At 47.4% G+C, this 6,212-nt stretch overlaps 6 non-coding genes across 6 annotated transcripts; all 6 read left to right on the forward strand.

The window, feature by feature from the left end:
• Nucleotides 1–742: 742 nt before the first annotated feature.
• Nucleotides 743–814, forward strand: trnag-gcc. Its single transcript has one exon. It is a non-coding gene; the product is annotated as a tRNA-Gly (tRNA).
• Nucleotides 815–905: 91 nt separating this feature from the next.
• trnag-ccc lies at nt 906–978 on the forward strand. The gene has a single exon. It is a non-coding gene; the product is annotated as a tRNA-Gly (tRNA).
• Nucleotides 979–1,162: 184 nt separating this feature from the next.
• Nucleotides 1,163–1,235, forward strand: trnag-gcc. The gene has a single exon. It is a non-coding gene; the product is annotated as a tRNA-Gly (tRNA).
• An 830-nt stretch (nt 1,236–2,065) lies between these two features.
• trnag-gcc lies at nt 2,066–2,137 on the forward strand. The gene has a single exon. It is a non-coding gene; the product is annotated as a tRNA-Gly (tRNA).
• A 406-nt stretch (nt 2,138–2,543) lies between these two features.
• trnag-gcc lies at nt 2,544–2,616 on the forward strand. Its single transcript has one exon. It is a non-coding gene; the product is annotated as a tRNA-Gly (tRNA).
• Nucleotides 2,617–5,768: 3,152 nt separating this feature from the next.
• On the forward strand, nt 5,769–5,849 carry trnag-gcc. The gene has a single exon. It is a non-coding gene; the product is annotated as a tRNA-Gly (tRNA).
• The last annotated feature ends 363 nt before the right edge of the window (nt 5,850–6,212 follow it).

The raw sequence follows: 6,212 nt of genomic DNA on the forward strand, positions 1-6,212 counted from the left end.
GATATTGACCTCCCCACTCCCCTTTGTTCAGAGAGATCTTTTTGTCCATTTCTCTTCATCAAATACCTATGGAACTTGTTCTGTTTATCTGTCCGTTGTTCAACTTTAGCATTGGCCCGATAATACCCTCGTGAAAGACACGTCTTTTTCCAAAAATTTAATTTGTAGAATTGGCGCATCTTCAAGCACAAGTAGCGCATTGGTGGTTCAGTGGTAGAATTCTCGCCTGCCACGCGGGAGACCCTGGACCCACCACGTTCACAAGGGAACCACGTAGGTGAACAGTGCAAGGACCACTAACGATTCCCCACTCTCCGGCCAAAATGCAGGAAGCCCTTTATTCTGTTATATGTCACACATGTGTTTGTCTGCTCTTTCAAACGATCCTTGAAGACTGCAGCATAATTTGCTTAGGGGAGCTTCTTCTGCCTTTTCAGCCATGTGCCACTAAGGATTTTCGCATGATCCATTCTGTACTCATTTTGGCGGTGTGGCTACCTACGTTCAGACACTGATGAGACCATTTCTGTTCGTCAAATGCCCGCGAAAACGTCTCTTCAGTTTTATCTCTCATAGTTTGTTTTAACGGTAGCAATTGTCGATATTGCCCTGGTAACAGACATTTGATTTGGTCAAAATGAGTTTCGTAGCCTTCCATCTCTTCCGGTAAGCAATTTTACACCAGCAAGCAATGACAGGGTTTACTGTAATTGTGAGAACAAGGCTGAGCTGCTGACTCCGAGCATTGGTGGTTCAGTGGTAGAATTCTCGCCTGCCACGCGGGGAGACCCGGGTCCGATTCCCGGCCAATGCAGCAGCTGTTCTCTTTTACGTCAGGCTTCTGGTTCTTTATACGTGGCAGCTGTGTTTGCAACCCTTGCGCACCTCTGCGCTGGCGGCTTTACGCATTGGTGGTTCAGTGGTAGAATTGTCGCTTCCCAAGGCGGGAGACCCGGGTTCGATTCCCGGGCCAATGCACAGCAGCGGTGTCTCTTGTTACTTTTACAATTGGGGTTCTTTCAAATGAAACCCGAATCGTAATTGGCTCGAAGGAGCTCCTTTTGAGTGTGCCGCGATAGGTTCTCTCATAATCCAGTCTGTACGTGCTTTTTTCAGCGGGGGCTTCGCAAACCTGAATCCAGTAAAATTCACCTTTAATCGAGCATTGGTGGTTCAGTGGGTAGAATTCTCGCCTGCCACGCGGGAGACCCGGGGTCCGATTCCCGGCCAATGCAAGGACGGCCTCCTTTTCATTAGGGTGTGTTGTTTTTTCTTGCTTGAGGGAGCTCCAGCTGCATTTTCCAACCTTGCTGCGTCTTGTTGAGGCAGGCATCGAGCATATTCGATATATAACATATACATATCTAAACACTACACAAAAAAGTTCCCTTTTCAGGGGTGCCGCATTTTTTTAAACCCTACGGGTACTTAATGGAAGCACTTTAGAATTTGTTCGATGAATTACAAGCAATTACGGCTCACGCAGCAGCTGTGAAAAAATTCCAGAAGGCATATAAACAGGCGGCAGCAGGCAAGAAAGGTCAGGGTTAAAGTAACTAATGACAGTAAACTGACCTGTTTGTTGTCTCTGAAAAACGCCAGAAGATCTATGTCCAGGGTTAATGCTGACCTGCATGAAAGTGGAATAAAACTGCAAGGGCAGTAATGTAAGATCCCTAAGAGACACAAGCGGTACGACAGGGTCACAGATGGACAGTGCCCTTTGGTGGAAGAGAGCGGGTAATAATATCTCCCGCAGCAACTGACTGAAAAATCTGGTGCAGTCCGGGAGGGGCCGAGCTGCACTGTAGTTCTTAAGGGAGCTGGCGGCCACAGAAGATACCGACTCTCACTTTTGTTTATTTGATATTGACCTCCCCCCACTCCCCTTTGTTCTCAGAGAAGCTCTTTTGTGTCCATTTCTCTTCATCAAATACCTATGGAACTTGTTCTGTTTATCTGTCAGTTGTTCAACTTTAGCATTGGCCGATAATACCCCTCGTGAAAGACACGTCTTTTCTCAAAATTAATTTGTAGAAATTGCGCATCTTCAAGCACAAGTAGCGCATTGGTGGTTCAGTGGTAGAATTCTCGCCTGCCACTCGGGAGGACCCGGGTCCGATTCCCGGCCAATGCAGGAAGCCTTTATCTGTTATGTCAAATGTGTTGCTGCTCTTTTTCAAAACGATCCTTGGAAGCTGCAGCATAATTTGCTTAGGGGGAGCTTCGTCTGCCTTTTCAGCCATGTGCCACTAAGGATTTTCGCATGATCCATTCTGTACTCATTTTTGGCGGTGTGGCTACCTACGTTCAGAACACTGATGAGACCATTTCTGTTCGTCAAATGCCCGCGAAACGTCTTTCAGTTTATCTCTCAGTTGTTTTACGACGGTAGCAATTGTCGATATTGCCCTGGTAAACAGACATTTGATTTCAAATTGAGTTCGTAGCCTTCCATCTCTTCCGGTAAGCAATTTTACACCAGCAAGCAATGACAGGGTTTACTGTAATGTGTGAGAACAAGGCTGAGCTGTTGACTCCGAGCATTGGTGGTTCAGTGGTAGAATTTCCCAGCCTGCCACGCGGGAGACCCGGGTCCGATTCCCGGCCAATGCAGCAGCTGTTCTCTTTTACGTCAGGGCTTCTGGTTCTTTATAAGTGGCAGGAGGCTGTTTGCAACCCATGTGCAGCTCTGCTCTGCGCTGGGCTTTGACGCATTGGTTGGTGGTGTCAGTGGTAGAATTGTCGCTTTCCTAGCGGGTTAGACCCCCGGGTTCGATTCCCGGCCCAATGCACAGCGGTGTCTCTTGTTACTTCACAATTGGGGTTCTTTCAAATGAAAACCGAATCGTAATTGGCTCGAAGGAGCTCCTTTTGAGTGTGCCGCGATAGGTTCATCTCTCATAATCCAGTCTGTACGTGCTTTTCAGACGGGGCTTCGCAAAACCTGAATAATCCCAGTAAAAATCACCTTTAATCGAGCATTGGTGGTTCAGTGGTATAAATTTTCTCGCCTGCCACGCGGGAGACCCCGGGTCCGATTCCCGGCCAATGCAAGGACGGCCTCCTTTTCATTAGGGTGTGTTTTTTTCTTGCTTGAGGGAGCTCCAGCTGCATTTCCAACCTCGTCTGTATGTCTTGTTGAGGCCAGTCGAGCATATTCGAAGATATACAACATATACATATCTAAACTATCACAAAAAAGTTCCCTTTTCAGGGATGGTGCCGCATTTTACGGGTAATTAATGGAAGCACTTTAGAATTTGTTCGATGAATTACAAGCAATTACGGCTCACGCAGGCTGTGAAAAATTCCAGAAAGGCAATAAACAGGCGGCAGGCAAGAGAAAGGTCAGGGGTTAAAGTAACTAATGACAGTAAACTGACCTGGTTTTGTTGTCTCTGAAAAACGCCAGAAGATCTATGTCCAGGGTTAATGCTGACCTGCATGAAAAAGTGGAATAAACTGCAAGGGCAGTAATGTAAGATCCCTAAGACAGCGCTACAGGGTCACAGATGGACAGGTGCCTTGGTGGAAGAGCGGGGTAATATCTCCCAGCAAGAACTGAAAAATCTGGTGCAGTCCGGGAGGCCGAGCTGCACTGTAGTTCTTAAGGGAGCTGGCGGGCCACAGAAGATAACGACTCTCACTTTTGATATTGACCTCCCCCCACTCCCCTTTGTTCAGAGAATCTTTTGTCCATTTCTCTTCATCAAATACCTATGGAAAACTTGTTCTGTTTATCTGTCAGTTGTTCAACTTTAGCATTGGCCGATAATACCCACGTCGTGAAAGACACGTCTTTTCCAAATTAATTTGTAGAATTGCGCATCTTCAAGCACGAGTAGCGCATTGGTGGTTCAGTGGTAGAATTCTCGCCCTGCCACGGGGGGGAGACCCAGGGTCCTCAAAAAACGAAGAAATCCCGGCCCCAAATGCAGGAAGCCTTTATCTGTTATGTCAAATGTGTTGCTCTTTCAAACGATCTACCTGAAGCTGCAGCATAATTTGCTTAGGAATGGAGAGCTTCAACGCAATGCCGTGCTGCCTTTTCAGCCATGTGCCACTAAGGATTTTCGCATGATCCATTCTGTAACTCTTCGTTTTGGCGGTGGTGGAAAAGTGGCTAACTACGTTTCAGGACACTGATGAGGACATTTTCTGTTCGTCAAATGCCCGCGAAACGTCTTCAGTTTATCTCGTCATTCGTGTTTTTTAAGACGGTAGCAATTCGTCGATATTGGCCGTTGACCCTGGTAACAGACATTTTGATTTCAAATTGAGTTCGTAGCCTTCCATCTCTTCCGGTAATGCAATTTTACACCAGCAAGCAATGACAGGGTTTTAGCTGGCTGTAATTGTGAGAACAAAGTCATCTGCAGGACCAAGCTGTGGGTATGCATGGCTTGTTCGACTTCCGAGCATTGGTGGTATGGCACCTGGTAGAATTTCTCGCCTGCCGCGCCGGGAGAGACCCGGGGTCCGATTCGCCGGCCCAATGCAGCAGCTGTTCTCTCTTTTACGTCAGGCTTCTGGTTCTTTATAAGTGGCAGCTGTGTTTGCAACCATGCGCACCTCTGCGCTGGGGGGGTTTACGCATTGGTGGTTCAGTGGGGGTGGTAGGAATTGTCGCTTCCGGGGTGGGGGGGGGGGGAAGCGGGAGACCCGGGTTCGATTCCCGGGCCAAAACGATGCACAGCGGTGTCTCTCTTGTTACTTTAGCAATTGGGGTTCTTTCAAATGAAACCGAATCGTAATTGGCTCGAAGGAGCTCCTTTTGGAATGTGTGCCGCGATAGGTTTCTCTCCATCATAATCCAGTCTGTACGTGCTTTTCAGCGGGGGCTTTCGCAAACCTGAATCCCAGTAAATTCACCTTTTAATCGAGCATTGGGGGTTCAGTGGTAGAATTCTCGCCTGCCACGCGGGAGAGACCGTTCGGGGTCCGATTCCCGGCCAATGCAAGGACGGCCTCCTTTTCATTAGGGTGGGTTTTTCTTGCTTGAGGGAGCTCCAGCTGCATTTCCAACCTTGCGCGTCTTGTTGAGGCAGTCGAGCATATTTCGATATACTAACATATACATATCTAAACTACACAAAAAAGTTCCCTTTTCAGGGTGCCGAGCATTTTACGGGTAATTAATGGAAAGCACTTTAGAATTTGTCCGATGAATTACAAGCAATTACGGCTCACGCAGCTGTGAAAAAATTCCAGAAGGCAATAAACAACCTGCAGGCAGGCAAGAAAAGGTCAGGGTTAAAAGTAACTAATGACAGTAAACTGACCTGTTTGTTTGTCTCCTGAAAAAACGCCCGCAGAAAGATCTATGTCCAGGGTTAACGCTGACCTGCATGAAAGTGGGAATAAACTGCAAGGGCAGTAATGTAAGATCCCTAAGGACAGCGCGCTACAGGGTCACAGATGGACAGTGCCCTTGGTGGAAGAGCGGGGTAATAATCTCCCAGCAAGAACTGAAAAATCTGGTGCATGCAGTCCGGGAGGCCCGAGCTGTGCACTGTAGTTCTTAAGGGAGCTGGCGGCCACAGAAGATAACGACTCTCACTTTTGATATTGACCTCCCCCCCACTCCCCTTTGTTCAGAGAGATCTTTTGTCCATTTTCTCTTCATCAAATACATACCTATGGAACTTGTTCTGTTTATCTGTCAGTTGTTCAACTTTAGCATTGGCCGATAATACCCTCCGTGAAAGACACGTCTTTTTCCAAATTAATTTGTAGAATTGCGCATCTTCAAGCACAAGTTCAGCGCATTGGTGGTTCAGTGGTAGGTAGGAGAATTCTCGCCTGCCACGCGGGAGGACCCACGGGTCCGATTCCCGGCCAATGCAGGAAGCCTTTATCTGTTTATGTCTAAATGTGTTGCTCTTTCAAACGATCCGGAAGCTGCAGCATAATTTGCTTAGGGGAGCTTCGTCGGCCTTGCCTTTTCAGCCATATGTGCCACTAAGGCTTTTCGCATGATCCATTCTGTACTCATTTTGGCGGTGTGGCTCTACCTACGGTTCAGACACACTGATGAGAACCATTTCTGTTCGTCAAATGCCCGCGCAACGTCTTCAGTTTATCTCTCAGTTGTTTTAACGGTAGCAATTGTCGATATTGCCCTGGTAACAGACATTTGATTTCAAAATGAGTTCGTTTTAGCCTTCCATCTCTTCCGGGTAAGCAATTTTACACACCAGCAAGCAACT

The sequence above is a fragment of the Cyprinus carpio genome, chromosome A3, assembly GCF_018340385.1.
Source record: "Cyprinus carpio isolate SPL01 chromosome A3, ASM1834038v1, whole genome shotgun sequence".
NCBI lineage: Eukaryota > Metazoa > Chordata > Actinopteri > Cypriniformes > Cyprinidae > Cyprinus > Cyprinus carpio.